Genomic DNA, 27128 nt, shown 5'->3' on the forward strand with positions numbered 1-27128 from the left:
CAGGGGATGGGCACGTTACATGGGCTGGGACTGGGATGGGGCCCCCTCGTGCACTCACTGGCAGCGTCCGGGGTGAGACTCTGCAGCTGCTGAGTTACTGCTTAAACCTGCCAAAACGAAGGACTACACTGAGATCTGGGGTGGGCTCAAGCGTCTTGTCCAGTCCCATTATGTGAACAAAAGCCGGGCTCCTGGGCCTGCCGTGCTGAGCAGCAGAGCAGCGACTGGGTACTGGTGGTACGCACGCAGCTCCCAGCCCCTCTGCCCAGCTCGGCAGGATGCTCCAGGGACGGCAGAGGCCTGCTGTGGTTTGGCTGCCGCGACGGAGCGGTGTGACTCTGAAATCCTCTGTGCTGCCCGCAGCCCGTGTGCAGCTCCCAGCCCCTCTGCCCAGCTCGGCAGGATGCTCCAGGGACGGCAGAGGCCTGCTGTGGTTTGGCTGCCGCGACGGAGCGGTGTGACTCTGAAATCCTCTGTGCTGCCCCCAGCCCGTGTGCAGCTCTGTGCTAACAAGGGCAGAATGTTTGCAGGTCGCTGAGCTGACGGATTGAAACAGCAGCTCTGTGGGGACCCTGCAGGGAGTGGGGCTCAATGAAGTCACACAAATGAGGGTCGTTCTTGTCAGTTGCCAGCTTGTGCAGATCAAGGAGTGACTGGTTCACATTCTTTACCGGGTGCAAGGCACACTCCATTGCTGTCAGCCCATTCTCCCAATCATCACGATCTGGTTTCTTGCTCCGCAACTTATTTGGATCTAAAGTCTGGTTGCTTTAACCATTGATGGGCCATAAGTGTCAAACACTGCTCTGCCAGAGATGCTATCCCAATTCCCAGCATCAGCTCTGTTACTAGCTGAAGGGGTATCAGGATGAGCCTTGGCTAGTGCAGAGTTGCTCAACGGAGGCCTTTGATCTCCCCCTATGTTTGCAGGGAGCTGCAGTTCAGAGAGGTGTGGACTGAGCAGAGGGCTGGGAGTCAGGAACCCCTGGGTTTTAGCCCCAGCACTGACTTGCAGTATAAACTTGAGCAGGTGACTTTTGCCTCAGTTTCCCCATCTATAACGTGGAGTTAGTAATAACTTCTGCCTATCTTATGAGGATTAATTAGTGAACACTGTGGGCTTTGAAGATGAAAAAGCTCTTTACATGGGCTCAGTGCTATAATGACTCTATTGTCTCTCCTGACACAGAATCCCATTGCTGCAGCCTGCTCTGTGCTTATCACCAGTACAGACTCTGGAGGAAGGACCTCCATGTCATGAGCTACAGAGCAAAGCCATCTGATCCTGTGCCAGGAGCAGGGTGAAATTGGAGCCAGAGCCCTTCTGCGGATTAAGGGTGCGGAGTCTGAGTTCTACAGTTTGTTACTGAGTTTGCAAGGGAAAAGCTATGCCTGCTGAGAATTCCTGGTTTCTGCTCTGCAGCAGCAGGAGCTGGTGCAATGGTTTTGTTATAACACCTCCCTTCTCTTTTTGCTACTCCCACTCTTGGGCTCCAAAGGGAAAAGATCATGCAAAGAGTTCCTGAGCCTCACATACCTCACAAAGCACTTAGAGACATGGAAACAGAAACAGACCACCTGGTAAGCAGAGGGCGTGAAAGCTACTGGCTACTCTCCCAGTGCTAAGAATCTCAGTACTGGTCCCAGAGCAACAGGATCTCTTTGCTGATGCCACTGCATTAGAGGTGCTGCAGGAGGCTACCATGGCTTTAAGCCATCATTGTGCCCAGCTGACCCTGAGTTGCTCCAGCTTAGGCCCCTGGAGTAACACAGATGCCTGTGGACTTCATCATTGCCAGGAATCTCCATAGGGCTGGGCTGTGCCCCCACCCCAGCACAGCCCTCCTACTCCTAGCACAGCCCCTACACCAGGGCTTGCAAGGGCGTCCTTGTAATGCCATCCTACAGCTGCCTTCTTCTGCAGCCCCTGATCCAGGGAAATGCTCCCTCAACAGAGCTGATGTTTTAGGGCCCCTTTATGCGACTGCAGCTCTTTTACCCAGCATGAAAGGGCCAGTGAAGGGCTGAGGATCTCATCCCCAGGGTTTAAATATGGCCCCCCTGAAAATGGAAGCACCCAAGATGAGAGGCTGCTTGTGAACGTTTTGCAAAAGCCTCTCTCCAGGCCCAACACAGCTCAGCCAGCGTGGCCAGGTCTGGGAGTGCTGGCTCTCGGGGGAAGGACTTGTCAGCCCTGGGACACTGAGAAGTGCCTAGAGCTGCAAAGGCTGTACAGGAGATTAGCCGCATCCTGCCTGATGAACACAGCCCTGGCTTTCCTCAACAGGGGGGGTGCAGCTGCCAAGACAAACTCTCACATCCTCTTGGTAGCGAGGGTGCAGCCGAGAGGCACTTGCCAAGCCTCTCGTAAAGGGGGTGTTTGGATCCAGATCGGAGTGAGGCCAGAGTTTGGGCTCAATGCCTGCGTCTGCCCTCACCTTCAGCATGGCAGACCCAGGCTACCGTCCCAGCTTGCCAGGCTCAGTTCTGATCCGAGTGGGCCTGGCCTGAGGAGAGCTGGTGAGAGGCAGGATCTGTGCTGAGGGCAGGGCGTGCAGTGCTAGTGAGCACCTCCCAGGTTACGGGATGAAGCCAGACTAGGCCGTGACAGCGACAGGCTTTTCCTGCCCTCCCTCCTCCAGATAGAGAAGATCTCCCAGGAGAGCGGCAGGGAGGGTCTCGTGCCAGCAGGACACCGGCTGCGCTGACTGTGCAGCCAGGGCTCATTTGCACAAGTCTGGCAGCGCAGCCGGGGCTCAGATCAAAGGCAAGATCCCCAGCCGGAATTCAGGGAGAGGTGGGAGGGGGCCAGATGAAGCCCCTTTGACACGGCAGGGAACAAGGCATCCAGCACTGGCTCTGCTCACTGCCAGCATGTCTCTGTGCACAGCTGGAGCCTAAGTCCCAGCTTTTCATGGGAAATGTGGGTGTGGGGAGAGCGAGTCAGTCCTCTGAAACCAGCACACAACCATCTGGGCACCGGTAGCCTTGCCGTGACGGGCAGGCTCCCAGCTGACAGAGACCTGACGGGTTCAGCAGCAAGGAGAGAGCCAGCAATTGCTTTGGCTTATACAAGGGGGTCTAACGAGGGATCCCGGGCTGGAAAGAGAAAAGGGAAATGGGGACTGAATATCAGGGGAGAACCTCTGGCCGCCAGGGATGGAATAGCCCCCCCAGGGTGGTGGGGGAGCCCCTCTGCCTGCCCCTGTGACTGGGGTAGGTCCAGCTCCCCTGTGACACAACAGACACTCCCAGAGGGGCTAACGAAAGGGGTGGGGCTGCACCTGGGGCATTAATGGGACAAAGAGAGACCCAGCGAGGAGGTGTTTGGGGGAGTCAGGCTGACAGCCGGTATGGGAAAGGGCCGAGAACGTGGCTATGGGGCGTTCAGGGCCTGCTCCCTGGGAAAAGGGAGCCCCCCTGGAGAGCTAGGACTACCTGGGTCACCTGCTGGGATAGGAGGCAAAAGGCAACTGAGAACTAAAGGGGGGAAATCCTGGGAGCTGTCCCTGGGTGAGTTGTGGACCTGTGTTTTCACTGTTTGGAGCTAAGTTTGGAGAACAAACATGCCTACAAGAAACTGGGTGAGACAGTGGGTCATTTGGGAGCCAGGGAGAAGCTCTGCTTTGTTACTGTGTCACTAACTGGGGCCTCAGACAACTCCCTTAGCTTGTAGCCAAAGCGTGGATTTGGTCTCCCCACCTGGAAAAGTGGGGAATGGGAAAAGTTCCCTCAGTCTGTGTGTCCTGCTGGAACAGGCAGGGCACCAGGTATTTCACCCGTGCTGGGAACACGTTTCCAAGTGAGAGCCTGCAGCATCAGCCATCACGTTGATCTATTTTTCTCTCTCTCTTGTCCCTTATTTACTCCTCTCTTGGGGGCCTGTACTGATGCCTCCTGAAATATGCAGGACTCACACCATCTACTCTGCCAGCTCCCTTCTGGTTAAACTCGGCCTGCCAGCCACTGCGCTGACAGCAGTTGTTACTACTCAAGCTCCTGGCTGGCCTATCTCGCTTCCCAGAATTGAGGCCAACATTTTGAGAATGGCTAGCGTGTCAGTTGGTGTCCTGAGGACAATAGCCTATCAGAGCCATGCAAAGCCCTAACAGAGGGCTCTTAGAAGGGGTATAGGCTAGTCATCATGGAGCATGTGCAGGTCTGCCCTGATCCATGTGATTCACAAGCTATTCGGTACATGGGTTGCCTGGACCTTCATTTGTTGGCACCACTTGAATCTATGCCACATGCCCTCTGTGCCAAGTCTGGAGGTCAGCAGTAGACTTTCTGGGACTCCTTCCTCTCTGTCCCAATATGTAACAGCTGCCACTGGGAGTAGGTCTGGTAAATCCCTATGCAGCGCACAAGCTGCTAGAAGCAAAGTCCATCCGATGTTCCCTGTTCCCAGCAAGACAATTGGTCCCTTCTTCTAAGCAGGGAAACGCTGGGTCAGCCTCATCCTGTCCCTTGGGGGCAGCTCCAGGGAGTACAACCAGCCACTCCCTTGTCTTTGTGCGATTGCCAGTAGCTGGAGTCTGGACTGTCTAAAGTCAACAGTGCAAGATACTGGCTGGGGCAAGGTGAGATTTACCTGCAGCTCTTAGGGATGTTCACACAGCTGGCCGGGGAAACTTCTCCAGCCAGGAGATTTTGTGACAGCTTCTCTCTTTCTATTGTTGGTAAGAGAAAATGCTCCAACCCCCACAAGCCTGCCCAACTCTAACATGCCGAGGGAGCATCTCAGCTCAGGCCTGATGCAGACACTGCTGGTCTTGTGCCTAAACTGCAATTGCCGTATGGCACAGCCTTCCCCATAGCAGAGCCCACCTATGCCCCAGGGCTGGATTTACACCTGGGCTTTCCACAAGCTCCATGGATCTCCGAGTTTTGTGCTCCATTACTTTGCACTCTCCCAATCTCTACTAACTTTAATTAAGCTCCTGCCAGCTGGTGGGTTTGACAAACATGGCAAAGCTCTTTGAAAAGCAAGTAAGTATCAGCAAACGAAGCGTCCTCGGCAGCACGGCCTTTGAGCAGCGCTGCTCAGGAAACGTTTACTGCAGTTGTGAGTTACCCTTGGAATTATAACCCTGAGAAGCAACTGGGTCCCTTGACAGGACTGTTCTGGGTTATTGGGTTGCTTTTGCTTGTTCCTGGTACGGCTGGCACCTGGCTGTGCCCCTCCCACTAGCCATGCCACCAATCGCAGCAGCACTGACGGGAGATGGGCTCTCTGGGGCTGACCCTTCTGTTCACGGGGTGGGTTCAGTACATCCCAGGCCGTGTGAATGCCAGCTACATACACGCAGCCCCGGGCAGAATCCCTGCGCTCTGACCTGGATGTATCTTCCCCAGGGAGAGGCCCATGTCCAGGACTCATTCCACCCCTTGCCTCTCTGCAGCAACTGCCAATGGCTTTTTCAATGTGAGCTCGTGCTCACTAGACCTGGCCTGCGCCCCACTGGACTCACTGCACAGCCGGGGGCCCTGGGCACTCTCGCATGGGTGGGGGGACAGGGAATGACTCCCAGACACTGCCTCTCTGAGCTGGGTTCAAAGAGATGACAAAGGCCTGCCTGCCGATTCCTGCTCCCAGCTCCCTGCGCCCACCCGCTGGTGCTCTCAGGTGCTGAGACAGCAAACCTGGGCCAAGGTTTTTCTTCGGCAGTGCAGACATTTCTTTGTAATGCTGATTAAGCAGCAACTGAAAACCCAGGGTGAGGCTCAAGATGCGAAAACTGACCAACAAAAACACTTGCTGGTAGAGGAGAGCAGCAGGCACTTCCTGCTCAGTGTGTGTCCTGCTGTCCGGGCAGCCAGCGAGACTGCCAAGGGACCCTTCACCCTCCCGGAGCCATGGCGGCGGAGACGAGCAGCCGGTGCATTGTCTCTGCAGGCAGCATCACGCAAGGCCGCTGCTAATGGCCAGAGGCGGGGGAGGCCGAATGTGGGACGTGGTTCCATGGCCCCCAGGGCCCTGCAGCTGCTCAGAGCTCCCTGTCTGGAGTGATCGAAATGCTGGCCTAGGAGAGCCACCATTGCCCCACAGAGGGGGACTGAGTGTTGCTGTGCAGCCCTCGCCCAGGCCAAGCTCTCCCGGGATCGGGGGAGGTTTTCCCACCAGGCGATGGCGGGAGGTGTCCCTCTACCTGGGGAGGAAAGGCGTCGGGGAAGCGGCAGCCCCTCGTCATCTGCTTGTGTGCGTTAGCCTGTTTCCAAGGGGGCCCAGTGCTGCAGGCCGTCTCGGGGGCCTCTTTCATCTGCTGACCTTGAACAGGTTCCTGTGGTCAGGCCCCAGATTTGCATGAGGCAGCCAACTCCCCCCGAGCGGATTGAAACTGACTAACGGGCTCAGCGCTGGCAGCCCATGAAACGCGGCAGCGAGGGGAATGTGCAGGAAGTGCCTGGCTGCTCCCTCCTCTGTGCCCACCACAGCTCCAGATGCCAACAGCCACGGGCCTCCCAAGAGTGGGGAGGGTCCCCTCAGCACAGGTGGCTGGAGGGCCCAAGGCAGCCAGTGCGGGGGCCAAAGGCAGAGAGATTCCAGCTATGTATCTATCAGGGTCCAGTTGGCACTTGGGGACCTTGGTATGAGCTGGCACCTGGCCTGCCAGGGTCACAAGCCTCATCCCCAAAGCCATCTATGAAGATAGCAAAGGCACATGCGAGAGGAGAGAGGACCAGTGGTCCGGACCCTGAGAACTGGAAACCTGGGTTCAACCCCCCTGCTCTGACCCAGCCTTCCTCTGACCTTATCACTTAGTCCCAGGGGAGTCCACCCCACAGCCTGGGCCCGGCCCCAGAGATAGCCCTGCCTCCTGCACAGACAAGCTTTACCCTTAGTGTAGAGAGCTCCACTGGGCCTGAGGAGCTGAGCTGAACCATCTTCATCTGGGAGCTTTAGCTGATCTTGTAGGTAACCTGGGCCCAGGCCAGCGAGAGCCTTGGAGATAAGGACCAAGTCCTACCCTGTTGGAAGTCTGCGCAGAGAGGCCAAATGGATGGGCCATGGAGACTGGACTGTCCATCCCCCGCCTCCCCTGCCAGAGGTCTTCCTTCCGGGACAGGACAGGGGCACACAGGAAGGGTGTGGTGCGGAGCAATAGTTTTCAACTAGGGGTCCGAGGCCCCCTGGGGGGCCGTAAGCAGGTTTCAGGGGGTCCACCAAGCAGGGCTGGAATTAGACTCATTGGGCTCAGGGCAGAAAGCCCACGCTGCCTTGAGCCCCGCCGCCTGGGGCTGAAGCCAAAGCTCGAGCAACATAGCTTTGCGGTGCCCTCGGTGGTGTGGGGCCCCGAGCAATTGCCCGGCTTGCTTCCCCCTAATGCCGGGCCTGGCTTTTATATGCAGAAAACCAGTTGCTGTGGCCCAGCTGGTCTGTGGAGTTTTTATAGCATGTTGCGAGGGAGGCTCAGAAAGAAAAAGGGTGAGACCCGTGGTGTGGAGGGTGCTGGCCTTGCTGCTTCCCGTGCTGCGCCCATTCTGGGGCTAAGCAGAAGGTTTTAGTCTCCAGGGCTGGTATTGTGATGTCTTTCACCAGCTCTGTGTTCATCTCAAAGGATACAACATGCACCTAGGGTAAGTATCGTTCCTGGAGGGTGAGGGAACTTCTGAAGATGCTGCACAAACCCTAAGTCCAGCCCTCCCCACCGTAACAAACTCTGGCAGTGTTTTCTTTCTTGGTGGCATCACTGAGTGATCTGACAAGCAGATTATCCACAGCCCGCAGGAGATCTATGGCAAGCAGCACACAGCCCCTAGCACAGTGGGGTCCTGGCCCATAACTGGAGTTCTGAGATGCTATCACAATACAAAGAATAAATAAATAATAATAATAATTAATATTGGCGCATTTGATAGCAGCATATCATGGGGCTGGGGGGCAGTGTCCCAGTGAGGAGAAGTATTTACTGAGGTCCCAAGCAGCTTAGCACTAACTCCGGCTATGCAAAGGGGTTGACAGACACATATCTTTGCCCTCTCCTCTGTTGGGAGAACCCTCTCTGAACTGGACAAGCTGGGCGTTCTGAATTCGGACAAATATGAAAAAGATTTGGAGAAGGTTGGGGGGGAGAGTGACAAAAAGAGCGAACGGGACAATCCTATCCTGGCCAGGGTTTGCTGCTCACCATCTGTCGGACTCAGTGGGAGTGGCGCTGCTCTGTGTTTTAATGGCTTACAGAGAGGCAAGGGTGTCAGCGGGAGGTTGAGATTAGCCTTGACTTGTGGTATCAGCCTGCAAGGGGTAAATTCCAAAACAAGCACACTCTGCCTCTGGAATGGTATCAAATATTCAAGGCAGATAGAGCCCAAAGAGTAAGTTCAAGGAGGAAAGCCCCAGCCCCAGGGGCCGGGCACTCTCTTTCCCTGCACCGCATACCAAATCCTCACTAATTAGAAATCTCCTGCCAAGAAGGCAGTGGCTTCATTAGAGTCTGGGACATGACCTTCAAGCGCGTTCAGCCTCTCTGCATTGCTAAGCTCCGCTCCTCTTCCCAGAGGTTCTGAGTTAGGATTCAGGGTGCTGAACACAAGAGACTGGTGAGTTCTGGGCAGGGGGAAGCGCTGGCTACGGCCTAAGACCAGGCTCTTCCTCCTGCCTACAAAGGCATTTCTTTAGCCCCTCAGCTTTGGGACTCTGAAGACGTCAGCACCCACTTCCCCGGGGTGGCAAACCGTCGGTCAATCGCCCGTCAGATGGCCATGGGAGAGTCTGCTTTCCAAGGGCCCTCTGAGGTTTGGGGGCCTTAGGCACAGTCCTAGAGTGAACACCTCTGCAGGTGGGTGGCTCTATTGCACTGAGGATGTGTCACTGTGGGGCTATCAGCAAGGGTGGATCTGGGACCGTCAGCACGAAGGCACAGAGCTAAAGGGGTAACACGGCCACGCTTTGTATTAAGGGGACATGTATTCATAGTTGATAACGGTTACTAGATGATTACCATGCTACAGACACAAAGGGTGTGCATGCTAGATGGCTGTAAGTCCCTCAGTGGAAGGGGCTATTGATGGGTTAGGAGCAATTTCTTCATCTGTTGGATTCTATAACAATTGACTGAACATCGAATAATCATTTATTAACCCTGTTAAACTATTTATGAATGTACCCTTAATAGAAAGGTGTGGCCAGTAACCGCAGCTGCCTCAGTAGTAGGCTGTTATCTTCTATGTGCATCTTCCGCAGCGTGGGAGTGACCTGCTCTGAGGTGTGGGCGAAGCCACCAGACTCCTTGCTCTTTTGTTCCCCTGTGCCCTGCCCCCAGCTCTGATGCTGTCTCCGCACAGGTCCCCTTGCCACAGGGCCCAGGGGGAGGAAACCGCTGGTGCTGTTCTTGGGTCATTGGCTGAGCGAGTGCAGGTGGTGACTGGGGCTGCTAGGACACCTCCCCCTGCAGCCCTGAACCTCAGCATTTGCTAGCACCACACACCCAGCAGGCAGGGGTGGCTTCCCCAGAGCACAGGTACAGGGAAGAGGTGATAACCCCAGGGTTGGGCGCTCCTCCCGCCCCCCAACCCGGGGCGGCTTGGCAAGTCCCAGTGATAAAGGGACGGAAAGGATCATTGCAATGGAATCCAGCTGCGGCGCACAGAGGGTCCCAGCGTCTGGAATGGCCTACGGTTGTGCAGCCAGCAGGGCAGCGAGAGCGACTCGCTCATTCCCAGCCCTCCATTCGCAGAGTTTCCTTCGGTTCAGGGGCCTGCTGCGAAACAACCAGCTAGTGACAAGGCGCGGGGAGGTTGGCGGCCATCGGGCTGCGGCGTGGATGGTGCCTTGCGCTTTCAAGGGAAGAACTTGCCTTACAGCCAGGCTCAGTGTCGTCCGCTGCCACCACTGGGCCATCTGCCTTGAGTGGTTTGGCTGTTCACAAGGTCGTTTACGAGCCAGGCACTCTCCGAGTCATCTCGGACGGTGGCACCTCAAACCCTAGGGTGCCTCCCAGGCTGGCTGGTGTCATGGATAGCTCCAGTAGCAGCCCTTCCTGCTTATTGCTGCTGTTCCTCCCCATCTGCTGCACCAGCATAACCCTTCTTAGGAGCCTCTTATTCCGGGACCCACCGTTAAAAGTAAGGGAGGAAGAATTATATTTACTCCCATGATTAGAGGCGAACCACAAATGCCTGAGTGGAGCTAAAGCAACCTCAGCCAAGCAGAGCACAGGGTAATCGTCCTCCCGTATCCCAGACCATGGGGTCACAGGCCGGGGGAGCCTGGCAAGCTGCAGGGAGAGGCAGGGAAGGAACAGATGTTGCCCAACGTCTGCACTATTCATGGGCTCAGCTCAATGTCCTACAGAAACCGTCCCTCAGCCTGCAAGTCCCGCAGGGCAAGGACCATGGCGTGTGTGGCTATAACGTGCTGGGCTCGTCCATGGCTGTGAATAAACAAGGGCAAGCGTCCTCCTGCCCCAGAGCAGCACTCTCCCGGCTCTCTCCAGCAGGAGTCCTGGCCGGAATATCTCTCCCCACGCTCCTCCCGTGCCCCAGCACAGCTGGCCGTCCCCACAGTGCCTCTGCCCAGTCTGTGACAGCCCTGCCCCCTCCCCGGCCTGCCATCCCAGCCGGTCACACCGTCAGGCCTCACCGTATCTCTGCCACAGCCTACCCAAGAGCCTGACATGTGGCTGCCGTGGCACCGAATGAAGCCAACGCCTCTCATGGCTCTCTGTTCTTCACACCCAAAATACCTCAGACAATTGTTTTAGGCTGGAGTTTTCGAAAGTCCCCCCGGGCCTGCATCCCTCACCAGGCTCAGGGTACGCCTCTTGCTGCTGCTGCCCTGGGGCTGCCATCCAGGCTTCCAGTCCCGTCTCCTCTAAGCCCAGCCTGTGGCCAGTTCTCCGGCACCATCTGCCTTTTCCCCATGCGGGAGGGGCCCAAGCCCCTCCTCCCGGCCAGTGCCATCTCCCCCCAGCCCGGCAGAAGCAAGGCAGGCAAGGAAACGGGCTCCTGCAAATCCAAGTGAAGGAAGCTGCCGTGTGAAGGCTTTCATTGCCCTCTGTGTTAGCCAGAGAGCCGGCACCACCTCCACGCGGCATGCAGCACACACAGGGCAACGAAAGGCCGAAGGACGTGCCTGATCCCGGTATTGCAGGACAAAGGCTGTTCTCCTCCCCTCCCTGCCGAGCCTCGCCTGGGAGCCCCAGGACATTGCTGTACTCTGCCATGTGCTGGAAGCCCTGCTCCCTCCCTGGGGTTTCTCTTGCCTGCCACAGCCACCACACCTCCCTCTGATGGGGTTTCTTGTTGTCTCTGTCACACACAGGGCACCATTGTTCTCTGCCCAAACATTATACTTAAACGAGAGTTAATCCCCGCCCCCGTGGGGTCCGGCAGGAACTGGGCGACCTTCGCTTGGGATCAGCGGCTGAGGCATCTTTCGGGAAATGAATGCTGGCTGACTCCAGAAAAATACAACTTGGCAAACCACATGCGCCTCTGCCTGGCGGGCCCAGGCCCGGTCTCAGGACGGCTGACTGGTAGCACTGGGGTCGGTGGGCTGCTGCCAGCTGGTCTGAGTTTCTCCTGAGGACCTTGGGAACGTTGCAAACGTTTGATCAGTGCAGCCATCACTCTGCTCGTGTTACATACGCCACCCTGGGCCCGGCACAGAGGGGTCAGCAGGGACCAAGACCCGTGAGCTGGACGTACCGTTCCTCTGGGGGCCTCTCCGGGGTTGGCCCAGGGACACCCTTTGAAAGGCTGCTCACTGCTCATCAATAGCTTCTGTGCAACGCACCTGGGTCTCTGCCGGCTAGGCTGCGGAGGAGGATTTGGGGGGGTTCCAGCTGAGAGACTGGGAGGGCACCAAGTCACTGCCCAGCTTGCTAATTGCTGGAAGTACTCACGTGTCTGCACCTGGCCCTGCCCAGGTGACGGGCTTCAAGGCAGCCGAGCAAAAGTGAGCTGCCAGCGGTGGCCTGAAGCTGGGGCATCCCCAGCCCTCAGACAAAGCCTCAGGGTCCCGAGTCCCAGAGAACAGGGCACTTGGCCTTCCTCCGAATCTGTCTCAGGTCCTGGTGACTTTGTCAGCCTTGTTCGCTGGGATTTTTCTGGGGGGAGCCGGGAGGGGATGGTGCCTGTCGCCATCCCCAGAGAACTAAGGGAGGCAAACATAAGACGCACAACTGCAGATTTCCACAGAGAATCGCCATCCTCTCTCCCTGCCAACACCCTTACTGGACGTGGCTGGCAGGATGCTGTGTTACAGAGGACTCAGAACTCATCCCAATCCACGCACATGTCACTCCGGGAATATTGCACTGGGATTTGTTACTATCGGTCATTCCTGCTCTCCACAGAGGTGAAGGCTGGGCCCTAACTTCCCAGAGACAGTCAGTCCCAGAGAGGCGGACTATGCAAAGGAAATGGATGTGTGGGGAGCCGGACGTGGGATTGTGAGTGGCTGAAGGCAAATGTCTGGAAGCAGCCAGGCCCTGGCTGTGCCTCAGATGATTCCATTCAGAAGCAGGGTCAGAAATCTCTTCCTGGCTTGGTGCTATCGGGTCCCAACCTGCACAGCGCCAAGTGCCCATATCTTCCACCGGCATCAACAGGACCTGAGATGCTTGACAGGACCCAGCAGGGGCCCAGTAATAGGCAGGATTGGGCCCATACTCCTGAGTGGTGTATTAATCTGGTTCTGTTCCAGGAATTCCACTCTGAGCCCCAAGGCAGGGACCTCTCAGGAGGCAGATTGGAGCTACCTGCAGTAGGGCTTGTGGCCTCTTTCCTGTGACGATGCCTCAGGATCTGCAATGAGCACAGGGGTCAGGAGCTCAGTTTTAAGCCCGTTTTGAAAGACAAATGGAGCTCAGTGGCTTCCAGCAGCCCCATTAACCTGTTTCCTGATTAGCTGAGGTGTATGCCAGGGCAGAGTCTGTCACTGCCACTGATAGCCATGAAGCGGCAGTACTGCCGGGCCAATGCCCTGCGTGTGGAGAATTCAGCCCTGCAAGAGCCCTGCACTGGCTGCTCCAACCCCACTCCACTAGCCGGCAGAGAGACCCCTCTTGTTTCCAGACAGCAAGAGGAACCCACTTCGGTGAGCTCTATCCCCATGCACGGCTCTCAGTCTGAGGGACGTAGCTGCAGGGCCAGGGCTCCCACCATCCGGTGAGTCAAGGACGGTGCTGGCCTCACCCTTTGGGAAGCTGCAGCCAAACCATGCACACAAGCCCCCAGTGACTGCAGCCTGTGCCCCAAGGGTTAATCCAAACGCCTTGGTGCTGTCATGTCATGTGAGCTGAGGTCCCTGAGAAAAGCAGGAGGGGTTCGACTGGGTGAGTCCCTCAGGGCTTGTTGTACCCTGTTTTATAGCTGTTGCAATCCAGGCCCATGGCCCAGAAAGCCACCAGTGGGCCAGTCCCCAGATCTCGTTTCTGGAAGCCCAACTCAGATGACAACCAGGATCAAGCTGAAGCTGTTATTAGCATTTGCTCCCTGTGTGAGTGACAGCTTGGCTCTGACTCTGGAGCCTGCTGTGCCAGGTTGGGCAGGGAGCCCAGGAAAGCACCTGCTTAAATGTTTTCCTTTCGGAGGGGCCTGCCATGCTGAGAGGCCATCCGCACTGCCGACTGGAGAGCCGGCGCTTCACGGCCGCTTTCCCACACTTTGAAACAGATCCTCCCTTGGAAAAGCAAAGCCAGTCTGTGCTGGGAGTGGGGGGTGCTGTGGGCTGAGTCCCCACATCTGCTGAAGACAGCCGGCTGTTCCCCACTTCCCCAGACAATATTTTAGATCATATTGGCCATCCCAACAACATACAGGAAGGGATGGGATAGCGACAAAAGGTGCTCCCCCCCATGTTGGTCTCTGCCCTGAGCTGCTTATGACAAGACTCAGAGCAAAGGTAGATCTGCTCTGGCTCCAGCCATAAGACTTGAGTGCTAGGAAGGGTACGGCAGGGATCCTGCATTCTCTGACTGTGCAGGAAGAGACCAGGCTGCAAATGAAGAGGCTGCTGCTGAGACTCCTGCATGCAACCATCTTCCCAGGAAGATTAACTTTGTGCTCAGAGCACAGCAAGGAATGCAAACTCTTGCCTGACTTTTTGCTTCTGAGTGTGGCTGAAAGTGGATCTGGAAAATATCGGACCCTCCATATTCTGTTCTTGTTACCAGTTTAATGCGGGGGGGAGCTAATGAGGATTTCTGCAAACCTCAGCCTGTGTGAGACGTGTCATGCAAAACGGAGGGGAGTAGGCTGTCTGAGAGAGCAGCAAAGCGCTCCCCAGGGTACAGCTGCAATTGTTATTAAGAGCCTCCCCCAAGGACAGCTCTGCTCCTTGTCAGACATGTGCCCCAGCATCCAGTGTAGTGCTGGGGAAAGCGGCCAGCTTGCCGGCCATGGAGTCGCAAACCCTCTGTGCTCAAACAGCACCCACCTCCCACACTGCCTGGCCAGGGACCCCACCCCACGGGGGCACCAAGGGCCATGCAAGCCTTGGTTGCAGCTGAGCCTGCCAGTGAAGGGGCAGCCAGTGATTCCTGGATGGAGCCCCAGCAAAGCCATTTCACGCCGGCTAGGAGTAGCACCAGATGGCAACAAATGGTCTCTGCCAACCCAGCTCACACAGCTGAGCCAGTGATCAGCTCTGTCCTGTTCCTGGGCCCCAGCACCAGCTCCTCAGCATGGCCAGCTCTCTTGTGCAGTGGACTATTGCCAGGAAGAGCGTGTAAGCCGTAACCTCCCCTCCGACACCCCTCCCACCGCGAACAGGGGAGAGTCCAGATCTACATAGTGCAGCAGAGAAGCCAAGGGGATGTAGCTTTGCCAGTGCTGACTCCCCTGCTGCCCTCAGGCTTGTCTCTCTGGGAATCACGGTCCCAGGTACTGTCCAGCCTGTCCCTTGGCACCTGCCTCCATTGGGAAGGGCAGTGGGAGCCATGCACCTAGTAGGACCATGTTATGGATAAAACAGCTGAGCCCTCCATTTTCCTTGTTGGCAGGAGCATCTTCCCAGCCAGCTCTGCCCCCTTTGCCATCAGCAAAGCAGCCCGGGCACTCTGAGCTGTGAATATAGCAGCTGCCTTGGAGTGGGAGGCTCCTTTCCAGCTCTTGATCTCCCAATGTTCCCATGCACAGCACAGCAGTCATGGGGCTCCTGCTTAAAGCACTTGAAGGAGCCCTGTCTCCCCAAGCCTCTCAGCTCCTGGGAGCTAGCTGAGGGTTTTATCATCCATATACAGGTGGCGGAAGGGAGGCACAGAGGGGCTTGCCCATGGTCACAGAGCATGCCGCTGACCTGGCGGAGCGGCTGCTAGCACTCAGGCATTCTCCACAGTAGCCCCTGATGCAGCCTGCACTACACAGGGGGCCGGGTGCTTTGCACACAAAGCTAGATGTGGCCACTGCCCCAAGGAGCCCCTGTCTGAGATTGACAGGAGCATTGCAAAACATTAAAGAGAGAGGTACCTGGTGGTGGCCTGCAATGACCACGCTGCCCAGCTTCAGGGCAGCCCTAGTGGGTTCCAGGCTGGAGGGAGCTGCAGCTGGCCTGGCATGGGGTGGGCAAAGGAGAGGGAATAGCAGGGCTCCAGGAAGAGAAGAAAGTTGCCCTCGGATTAACCATGGAGGTTGCAGCTGAGCTAACGAATGGCATTAACCCAGGCCAGTCAGAAACATGAAGCGCTCAGCATCTCTCCTGCCTCCAACTGTTAACAGCTGCTACCACCATTTCCCCAGCTTTCAACTCCCACACGTCGGTGGGAACAGCCAGGTACGTTCCGGGCAACGGCCAGCCAAGCCCCCACTCCGTGCAGGGCTGCCATGACCCCACCTGTGGGAAACATCCCTTTTCTGCTCTGAACAGAGGCGCCCTCTCTCTCCGGGCTGGCTGGGGAGGGCTGGGCCCAGCCAGCCAGTGCCCAGCTGAGGAAGAGGCCATGCCAAGGGATCTGGAGTGTGTCCTAAGCCCATCCACGCCCCGTGGAAAGGAAGGATCTTTCTCAGGGGACTGGCTCAGCTTCTGCCTCCTCCACACCTACGACAAAGCGCATCGCTGATTAACGGTGTCTGAGAAGCGTCTCCGGAGAGCGAATGAGGATGCGTTATTTTCCTGGAGCGATGTAAACAGAGGGACTCCTGAAGGATGCTGCTCGCCCAGGATCTCTCTGTCCCCAGCCTGGTGCTGCTCCTTCGCAGGATGCTTTCGGCTAGGCCTGCTTTACTCTGCAGTTCTGCGGTGCCTGAGCACAACCGTTAGCGATTGCCTTCGCTGAGACGATGCTGAGGACTGTTTGTCCTGGTCTGTGCTGCCCAGACCCCTTCACACATTAACAGACCAGGTAATGCTCCCTGGTCTAGGCCAAGCCTGTCCCTGGCTCAGAGGCACAGGGAGGGTAGAAGCCATTACCTGAGGTTTCAGAGGAAGGTGAATCCTCCTGGCCAACTGCCTGCCACTGTGCATGGCAATGAGCATTGGGAGGAGCCCTCCTGGTCTTGGCAGGGGCTCGTCTTGAAAGACGAGCTGAGATTTGATTAGCAGCCTCAGCAAGAAGAGCTGTGCGGTGGGTTCCTGGTCAGTGCGTTAGGCAGCTGGGGCTGCGAATGCCACACGGTGGCCATGCTCTGCATTTTCAAAGGCCGGGTGACCCTCTCCTCTTTCAAACCCTGGCCCGAGAGAGGCACTCATTCACTCCCTTGCCAGGGTGCTGCCCAGGCAGCAGGATCCTCGCAGCGATGGTGACAACTCAACAAGTGTCTCTTTCTCCCAACAGGGCAGCTTCTGTCCTGCATTACGCAGCCAAGGGAATTCAAACACAAATCGGCCAGAATTAAAAAAACACCACGGGACGCAAAACTTTTCCAGCTGTTGGGACTTGCTCCTGAGGGAGCATGGTGCACCAGACACACTGAATCCAGCCTCACCCATTGCCAGGGAGGATAACGAGGTGGAGACAAGTACCCGAGGCTTGTTCGTGCTACACTGCACAGGTTGGTGGCAGCAGAGATTGGACCTGGGACAGCTGATTTCAGAAACAACTTCCTCCGGCTTGAGCTGTTAGCCAGGGCTTCAGACGACTCAGCAACCTCTATATGTGCCCTACCCGTCGCTAGCATGGGGACAGAGCACCGCACTCAGCAGGCCACATGGTTTCCTGTTCTGTGAACGGAATACTTGGGAAAGTGACCCACTGATGGAATCCAGGCCGGGGGCGTCAAAGCCAAAGCGAAACCAGTCACCACAAATGACTGGGGGAGACCAGCAAACTCACGTCACTTGGAATGTCGGGTGCATCTGCAGGGCTGGGGGAGCTTTGTCTGCTCTGCTCATTGAAATGTGACCGTATTAATTGTGATGGGCTGGGATTGCCACAGGCAGGGGCAGGGGCCAGCAAAGAAGCCATGGGGACTTTTCAATACATGACACCAAACAGAAACTGAAAATGTTTGGTTTCTACATTGTGAAAGGACATGACTCAGAGCCTGGCTACGCTGGAGCGGACTGGGTCACGGCACAGCGAGGAGGGGGCGACAGGGGAAAGCGTCACCCTCTGGCCCGGAAAAGACTGGGCAGGGTTTGGTAGTACACGTGGATTCCTTAGTAAGTGGAGGAGCTGCAAGCTTATTCACTCGGGCCCCTTGGGTCTAAAGCCCCTTCTGGCTGTGAGCTCATTAGCTCTTCTCAGCTGAACAAACTTAGGCCTGGTTAGCAGTGGGATGGGGGATGCCCCGGTGGAATGCTGATGGAGGAGCTGTCTTTCAGATGACTTATAAAACAGAGACTGTGGCCATTTAATGGGGTACTGTCCGTGGTGTCCAGGCCAAATTCTAGTCTAACCCACCGCTTCCTGGCCAGCCAAAGTACGCATGTCATTGCCGCTGGAGAACGCAGCTGTCCACTCCCCTCCTAAGCAGAGCCATTGTGCAGTGCTCTTGGTGCAGACAAATGTCCTGCTTCAGCAAGTCTTTCCTTCTAAGGTGAGTAGCTTGCAGCTCTCGTTCATGCTTTGCAAGGTTAATCCATTCCCTGGAGCAACACCACAGTTTGGTGGCACGAAAGTTTTGCATTATGAAAAGTACTAAGGAGGGGATGGGCGTGGCTGCTCAGGTAGGTTCCCCAGGTTGTCTCTGTGCTTCCAGTTTCCTCTCCCTGGATGTGGTATGTTTTGCTGGTACAGGATCTGCCTAGGCTGCCTGCAGCTTGCAGGGCTGCAGTCACTCTGCATTTTGGTTCTCTCCCCTGGGAACTGGTTGCCTTTTCCAAGCCTGGTGTTTTCCAGAAATCCATTAGCAAGGAAACTCCTTGGAAGAGAAGGGCTGAGAGGGGCCTGGGGTTTTGAGGTTAGTTGGTACATAATAAACCCACCCAAATTTGGAACCTTCCCGCTCTAAGGGACCCCTGGGCTCGGCCCCAGCTAGCAACACATGGTGTTGACGGATGCTGCCCTCGCGTCACTGAATCCATTCCATGGCCCTGGAGGAAGGGTTCCACAGCCCAAGATCATCACTGCTGCCAGGAGCTGCTACACTGGCCTCCAGGCACTCCAGGCTTGTTTTCCTCCTAATTCATCAAACAGGCACCCTGTGCTATTGAGACCCTGGATCCATGCAGGAAGGCTGTGATTTTACTATTATCCATGTGATTCCTTGGGCTGGCTTCCCCATGACTCCCTGGCAGCTGGAGCGCTGACAGCGTCTGCAGCCAAGAAGCATCCTGAGGGCTGAGCACCAAGCCCTGAGCTGACTAGAAACTGCTCATTCAAATCAATGTGGCAGGGAGCAGGCACAAGCCAACCAGGGGCAGCTGCACTAGGTAAGCTGCCGGGGGCTGCTCACAAACTTCCTTCCTACAGAGTGCCTGTTGCATTGCCTGGCACGGGATGGACACAGCAGGACTTGCCGCCGTTTCGGGGCACTACAGGCCCTGGCTAGTCCTTCCTTGAGCCAGGTCACTGCCTACAGCACTGGTACCTTTTCGAAGGCTGGGCAGGGCGATGCAGGGTGGCAGCCCACACACGAGGTCCTGTCCTGTCACTCCTTGGCCCTCTCACTCCTGCCCTGCGCCCCGCTGGAGCCCTGAATCCTTCCGTACCAGACACTGCTGCCTCCATGGAGCCAGTAACATCAAGCCACCAGCCTAAGCAGTGACTCTGTACCCGGATTCAGAAAGAAATAAGCCTGCACGGCCCTCGGCTAACTCCATCTTCTATCTCCAGTGCGTTTAGTGTCTGGTTTGCCTCTCTGGGTCAGAGCCTGAGTCCACACAGAGCACACATGCAGCCGCGCAGGGGAGCCGCAGACGGGAGAAGCTGGTTTCGCTAGTGAGATTCACTTGCTAGCAGCAGGAGATGGTGGGTCTGTATGAAGCTCTGAGGCAGCTGTTCATATAATTGGATAGGTAGAGAGAGTGTGTGTGCGCATGCGCGCACGAAGGCATGCCAGGAGTGGTAACCGCACTGCTTTCCAACATCAGTGGGGTGGTTCCCACAGAGGGCTCTGTAGAGTGGAAGAGTAAAGGCAAAAATCAGGGCCTCAGATAACTTCACCCTTGTCTTTACCCAAGGATCTCAAAGTATCTTGCAGACATTCATCCAGCCCCACGGAACACCTGTAGCGTTATCCCTACTGCAGCTGAGCCAGAGGAAAGTTAAGTGACTTGCCTAGGGTTTCATAACAGGCCAAAGGCAGGGAGGGAATGCTTCCAGCCCCTTCCCTCCCCACCCCCATTCTAACCATTAGACCCCACATTCACCCCCTGGCCCTAAAAAAAGAGGATTTTTCATAGCGTCTTGGATGTGCAGCTTTTCATTAAGCACTTCCTAGTCTGACAGGGAATTAACTAAATCACTCAGCAGCCTTTGTGTAACGGGAGCCAAAGGCCTATGCTCTGCATAGATGGCGGGAGCCACAGCACGGGCTGAGCAGTAAGTACGTGGCAGAACACGGATTGTATTCATGGCACCAGCAGGACTCAAATGCTGCACGGGACAAATCCTCCCCCAACAATCTGCTTTACAAGCCCTTCGAACAAAATGAGCCATTCAGGAAAGTGACCGGACTGCTGCCCTTGGCAGACCTGTGACTCAATGGCTGCATGGCAAGCAAGACGTGACATTTACCCTTCGCAGCGCTGTGTACATTAACAACACAGTGATTGGTTGTCAGCTACGTTGCTCTGGGAGGCAAATTAGATGCTAGTTATATGCGTTCAGATGCTGATGCTTTCTCCCTTGCCCACATTTTGTGCAGTCAGCAATAAGGGCTGAGAGTAACTCACACGTAGCAGTGATCTGATTTCTCACTTGGGTTCCTGCATTATCAGGCTGGCTAGAAGACCACTGAGGTGGGGAACTGAGTACAGTGAATCCTACATTATGTGCAGGATGGGTAGGAGGGTAACAGACCAGATTAAAAGGGCCTCTCTCCTGGGAGACGCTGGAGGACCATTGCTCCAGAACTTCCTGCCCCCGTGTGGGGTGAAAATGGGGTGGTTTTAGGTGGTTTTAGGTTGTATTTCCCCAGACTCCATTGTTACTTGTTAGGGCATTCAGCCCAAGTGCCAGCAGACATCAGAGAGCACAGGGAGGCAACAGTGGGACTCAAGCTCTTCCTTCACCAAGCTGCTAGATATGTCAGCAATCAGCACTGCAAGGCAGGCTCAGGCAGCCTGGCCATGGGGAAACCCACAGGGTGGAGGGGAGAGCGAGGCTGTCAGCAGAGCAGTGGGAGCCTCTCAGGGTGACTGTAAATGTGTGGGAGGAAAGAGCTTCCATCTGGCCTCTCGCAGAGGATTTGGCTACTCTTTAGAGATGCAGCTGGGGGTCAGGCGGCCAGGCTGGGTGTCTCCAGCCTCTCCCATGCAGGGAAGCACCCTTAGACTTTTTGTTTTTTGACAGAAAATGGGATAATATTAGCACACATCATGTTGCAATGTCCTGAACACGACTGTCTGCAGACACAGTGTGGTCGGAGCTCACCATGGAGAACACAGCTTACAGTTTGCTGCTCCAGCTTATGTCCACTTGTTACTAGGAATAATGCTTTTGCTATTTCTACTGCACCTGCTAACAGTCCTGTGCACACAGGAAGGAGTTAATCCTCACACCCCCAGTGCTGGGTGGCACCCAGCTTCCCCACACGCATTGCACTTCTCCCTCGCGATGGCCAGTGCACTGGGCCTGACACCCTTCTACACCCAGACTACCTGCAGGGTGTGGGCCAGAGCAGGCCTAGCCCCTGGGACTGTCTGGAAAAGAGCTCAACTGAGGAACTGAGGATGGGGACAGGGCAGGAGAGTCCATACCAGATTAAAGGGCCTCTCTCCTAGGAGAGAGTGGAGGCCCATTGTTCTCTAACTTCCTGCCCCAGCTTCAGTGCTAATGCTGAGACACCGAGGGGCCCTGGGTGAAGCTTATGGGGACAAATCTACACCACACCCGCTTCTAGAAAGTGTGGACCCACTGGGTCCTGCACAGGGTCAGGAAGGGCAATTTCATATGGTGGGACTTCAGCTGAGCTATTCTTGATCTGAAGAAATCAAATTCTGAGAAGACACCCAGCCTGCTCTGAGGCAAACGCCCAGAACAAGGGATTCCCGAAGGATAACAGTGTGGGAAACGTTCAAAGAGCTGCCGTTCATTGCTTTAACAAGTGCAAACTCCCCTGCGTGGAGCAGAAGTAAAGCAGAAGCTGTAATGAAGACAGGTTCATTCCTGCACAGCCTGGGTGTGTGCGGGTGCAGAGGAGAACCTGCATTTGCAGAGAGTCAATTGCAAGGCCTACGATCACAGCCCTATTGTGGTGACAGTCACAGACAGCCTCTAGCTGGGGCAGTCAGCCTGCCTCTCTTTGGATTCCTAATCGGATCACCCTGGAAATAGTTTATTTATTGAAGTTGTGATTCCCCAGGAAATCTGCTTTAATGCTATGGAACGTCTTCAGTTACAGCGATAAAATAACCAGCTTCATGCTTGGAAAACCTTCGTGCAAATCCTGGGTCCCATCAGCAATTTGCTCATGTGAACAACATCAGGAAGATCTCTGAATATCTGCCCATCTGGAACAGAAAGACTCACCCCGTGCGGGAAAAGGCTTCTGTTAGCTCCCCATTTATTTACCTTTAGTAAGATGGTTATTTGGGTATGTCAGTCATCTGTAAGTGTCTGAAGCATGTAGGCACCAAGGGGAAGGGGGGACATTCAGGGTGCTCTAGTAAAAGGTCACTAGGAGCAATGGGATGAAAATGAGGAAAGGACAAACATAGGATGAGTTTCTGGCAGTTTCCCAGCAGTGAAATCTGCTAGGTGACTCCCTGGGGAAGTGGGAGCCAGGATATGGCACAACTCTGTTTCATGCTTAGAGCGGTGCTTGTAAAACACTCTGGGTTGCCCAGGTCAAGGGCTCAATCCTTGATCACTTTTGTGAGAATGCCCCAGGCTACAAAGATACTCAGTGTGTCCTCAATCACTCCATGGCTTCAGAGCTTACAGGCTAGCGTGAACATTGTTAGGAGAGAGGAAGATGCTCTCAGCACCTAACTAGGCAGGGCCGGCTCTAGGCTTTTTGCAGCCCCAACCTCTGAGAGCGCAACTGCCCAAGCCAAAAAAAAAAAAAAAAAAAGGCCAGAATGCTGCCCCTGGAATTGTGCCGTCCCAAGCACATGCTTGCTTTGCTGGTGCCTAGAGCCGGTCCTGTAACTCGAAGTCAGGACTCCTGGGTTCTATCCCCCGCTTTCCTGGAGACCTGCTGCTTTGCCTGACAAGTCACACTCCCTATCAGTGTAGTAGGACTAGTACTGGGGGATTGGGAATTCAATGCTACTTGTAAAGCATTTTGAGATCCTCCAGTTGAAGAGGTAACATGCTCGGCACAGCTTGACATGGTTAGTAAATTGCTAAAATACCAGCTCAGACACTGTGTGCGTGAGTTTTGACCTTGGTTCTCAGCAAAGTTCCTCTGGTTACTATCTGAAATTCTGAGAAAAGAAAATCCACTTCCTAGGATCTAAATTCCTTTCCCAGGCAGTGCTTTTGGCAGAAAAAACAGGCTTTTGGAATGATGTGTTGTACATCTCACCTGAAGCCAGGTAGAGACCCATCCCTTAACACCTCCAGATTCAGAGCTGGATCTAGCCAGAAGGGGAAAACTCAAGTTAGCTTCAGTTGCAGGGTACAGAATATTTGAGGCTGTAATGCTCTCTAGTGCCTTCTCCTTAAACTGCAGTTAATTAGGCTCCTGATGCAATTCTCTACAGAGCTATTTGAAGGACCAGGGGATTTACTACATGGTCACTCACAGCCCATCACACCTGTGAAGCAAGTGAGTTGGGTTTGCAGTGAGATACCGGTGCTTCTTCACATGACTGCACTATTGGGATGCCTAGTACCTAGGGAATCTAGGAGCTTCCCTGGGGAGAGGGAGACAGGAGATGTGGAGAAAATAGAACCTGCAGAAGGAAGGATCTGAGGATGGATGGAGATCCCAGGAGGATATCAGAGGAAGAAAACCCAAAATACCTAGAATGAGCTGCCCGTGTCTCTCTGTCAGCTGTATCATCTCAAATCCCTTTAACTTCCAAGATCACTACCTAACCAGACACTATCTTCTTATGGCCCTCCCTAGCTGACAGCTTCGCTGCATACTTATTTGTCTAGAAAGCAACGGAATAACAGCCCTGCATTCCCATGCAGTATGATCTTACCAAAACACTACACGCTAACAAACCCAGCTGCCTACTGACTGGCCTTTTAAGAGATAATGGCTCCAGCCCCACCTGTGACTCGTTCAGGCCTCCTCCCAGGTGAGGAAAATTGGCATGGCCACATGACAGAGGAGTCATGTTGTTAAACCAATCCAAACATGGAGATAAAAGAGAAGGAGGCCCACCAAAAGGTGGGGGGAAAAGAACAGGGTGGAAAGGGTTGGTCTTAGCTGTATAGAGAGTTGAGGAGGAGGTGGTCACATCTTTTATTTGACTAGCTTTGGTGGGCGAGAGGCACTTTTGAGCTTATACTGAGCAGTTCTTTGGGTTGAAAGGGGACAACCTGGAGAAGCTGAGTGAGGGTTGTAGCTGACCTGAATTTTAAGCAGAGACCCCACAAGGAGGGCTGTAGGGCTCCTGGCCTAAGGGGTAGAAGCCCCTGGGAATTCTTTTCCATAGACTCTAGAAAGAGAGCTATAGGATCCCTGAACCCCTGTGAACAGGGAGCTGGACTTGAGGGGCAAAGGAGAAAATTGATTTGCTGTAACATGAATAAATTATACCCCATAAAAGTACAGGGAAGGGGGAAGCTTGGTTTAAAGTGCTCTGGCCCGGAGGTGAGTTTTTTCCCAGGCCCTGAGAAAACTGGGGGGAGGGTGCCTGCAGGGCGATGAGGGGGTGCCCAGAGATGGCTCCCTGCTGCAGCCAGCATTAGCCTCATCCTACACATAGGGAAGTTGAGGAGCAGTGAGGCAAAATTACCTGCCCACAGCTACACACTAAGTCCCTGGTGAAGCCAGTCTCCTGGTGCTGTACTTAATCCACCAAACCATGCACCTTCAAACCAGGGATCTGAGTGCTTTACGAGCAGTAGGTGTAATGGGAATTCTGCCATCAACTTCAGCAGGGCCAGACTTTCATCCATTTGCTACTGCAAAGGATTAATGTGATCGAACTGATTCACTCTCAGAAGTATGGAGGTTCTGAATATGTACATTCACCCGATCCTGGAAACAGCCGTTAGTCAGAACTGCTCCAAGAATGAAGACCTATTTATGTTTTGTGCAGACTAATGTGCAACCAGAAGTTGTCTGTATGACATTCTCTAACTGGTAGCTTTCCCTGGGAATCAAAACCCTGAAGGTGTTTTTCTAAAATGAAAAGGGAAGGCAACCTGGAGTTGCTAATCTACCAGCCAGTTTGTAGAGGAATGCAAACTTGCTCCCCTGTAACTACGGAGACAGCCAGGCTGCCTCTGTACACAGCAACAAGAACCATTTCCAAACATGAGCTGCCCCAGATCAGCTCTGGGCCTCCTGAAAGAGGCTACTGCGTATGCTGAGAAACAGCGGTGAGCCCCACCCCAACACAGGGAGCAGGCTGGGGGGACAGCAAAGACTGACAGCTGAGCAAAATTGGCTCTCCCACCAAACCAGCCAGCCCTGCCAGCCCAGGCTAAGATGTGGGGGAATCTCTCAGAATGTTTTGCAGTGATGGATGTAGGTCAGGGAGTGTGGGAAGCAAAGCATTCAAAGAAGGGGGAAAGTTCTTCTAGGGAGATGGGAAGAGGGCTTCTCCCTGCAAACCTGTTTTGAAAACACTTTCAAAGCCAAAGACAAAATATGAGGATGTTCTTTAGCATTCCCTCTGAGCCAGGAACGAATGCCAGCCCTGCTAGGGATGGCTTAGCAGAGCCAAGAAAGGGAGGAGTGTTGCAGCAGACAGGCAGGGGAATCCTTCCATCCATGTGAACACACACGTTTGTCAGGACAGAGATCTGGAAAGCAAAGCCCAAGGGCAGCTGGAGTGGCTCTGCTCAGATGCACTCCATCACTAGACAGCAAGGGGGCACACAGCTGCCTCATACACTGTAGGGCTTTAGATTTCACATGGTACTAGCATGGTTAATTAACGCAACACTGTCGAGCTAATACAAAGCTGTCAGCAGCCTCAACTGTATCTCTGTGCTAGGGCCATTCACAGCCCCTTCTCTTCATTAATGTGACACTGTCTGGTTTGTTACATTTCACACTCTGTTACCCATGGTATTTTCCGGGTCACTGCAAGGGTGGAGACTGTATGCTTCAGCCTTGATTCCAAGCAGCTTCTGTCAGGGCCTGGGACCACATGGCTATCCTGTGGGACACTCAGGTGAAGCAGGCGCTCCTGCTGACTCTTGCATGTTTAACACCCAAAAACCAGGGAAGATGCTTCATTTTTTGCAGATGGTGTTAAAGTAGTGGTGAGTACTTTTTCCTGTGCCCAAGGAAGGAAACAGCATCTTCCTGCCCCTTCAATTCAGAGCATTGTTTCTTCTGCTAATTTAAATGGCTGCTTAATGCACTGAAAGCTAATGTAAGTCCTCTGCACAGCAACAAAATCCCCTCACAGTATAGGGTTGGACTAGGAGACCCACTAGAGGCCCTGCTGAGCATCCTCTGACCTATTCTGATGTCAGTTTCCCAGAGGCATAAGGAATATCTTTGAAAGTGTAGCATGAGGTGCTACTTAACTCCTTGTAAAGCTGCAGGAATTTGCCAGGACCAGAAAACCCCCAGGGGAGGGGAAGCTAGCCTACTGCTGTTCACTTTTTTTCCCTCCAGTTAGGCCCGAGGCTCTTCGCGGGGCATGATATCCAAAGTTGTGACTTTTCGCTGAATGCTCAGTATCTGGTAACTAGACCTCAATTTCCTGTCATCATCTTCTAGCTACTGATATGTGAATGATATGCTAGTGATTTATAACATGATGAGACTCTTCAAATAGAAGATTCTATCCAGGTAGGCATTTATGCTGTGCTCATTGCTAGAGGATCTGACAACCTTCATGTCCAAGCCATTTTGCCAAAAGTGCACCATTCTGAGGCTTGCACTGCGTTCAGAAATGTTTAGATTTTCATTTGCAATACCAGCATGAACTTGTGATATTTTCTTTTATTGATAGACAATTGGTTCCAGGGATTATACAATTAGTCTGGAATTTGCCTACACACATCAAGACAAACCCCTAGCAGGACATCAGGGCAACATTACCTGTGTTTGCTTTGCTGTATCAGGAACGCTGGTAAGAGCTACTAGACTCCTCTCTAGATTACTTTGCTGTTATGGTTTATCATTAACATTTTATTGTGCACATGCAGGATGCTTTATAAAACAAGTATCCTGGCCCAGGCACAGTACAATAAGGCAAAATGAAACCCCCCATCTCCCTGCTCAGATATGAGATTAGCAGCTATTATGGCAGGTCTCCTTCCCATATTAAAGAATAGAGCAGCTGGATCCACCTAACAGGGTGATACCATAATGCAGTGCTGGGGGACAGTGTAGTAACTTTGGCATGGATTTTAGCACACCCTAGACAAGCCTTTACCCTCGTTAAAATTTATTCCAGCCTATGAATCCTTCAGAACTAGTGAGAGCAGCATGCATTGAGGAGAATCTTCTCCCTGACTTCAGTAGGAGGTGGATCAGCCCTTACGACAGAG

General features: G+C 54.3%; 1 long non-coding RNA gene across 1 annotated transcript; it reads right to left on the minus strand.

Annotated features, from left to right (window-relative positions):
* Window positions 1-592: 592 nt before the first annotated feature.
* LOC122463121 lies at window positions 593-17446 on the minus strand. Its single transcript, XR_006286157.1, has 3 exons — window positions 17436-17446; window positions 4248-4254; window positions 593-735 (listed from the first exon to the last, which is right to left on the minus strand). It is a non-coding gene; the product is annotated as an uncharacterized LOC122463121 (long non-coding RNA).
* Window positions 17447-27128: the final 9682 nt, after the last annotated feature.

Source organism: Chelonia mydas, chromosome 16, assembly GCF_015237465.2.
Source record: "Chelonia mydas isolate rCheMyd1 chromosome 16, rCheMyd1.pri.v2, whole genome shotgun sequence".
Taxonomy (NCBI): Eukaryota; Metazoa; Chordata; order Testudines; family Cheloniidae; genus Chelonia; species Chelonia mydas.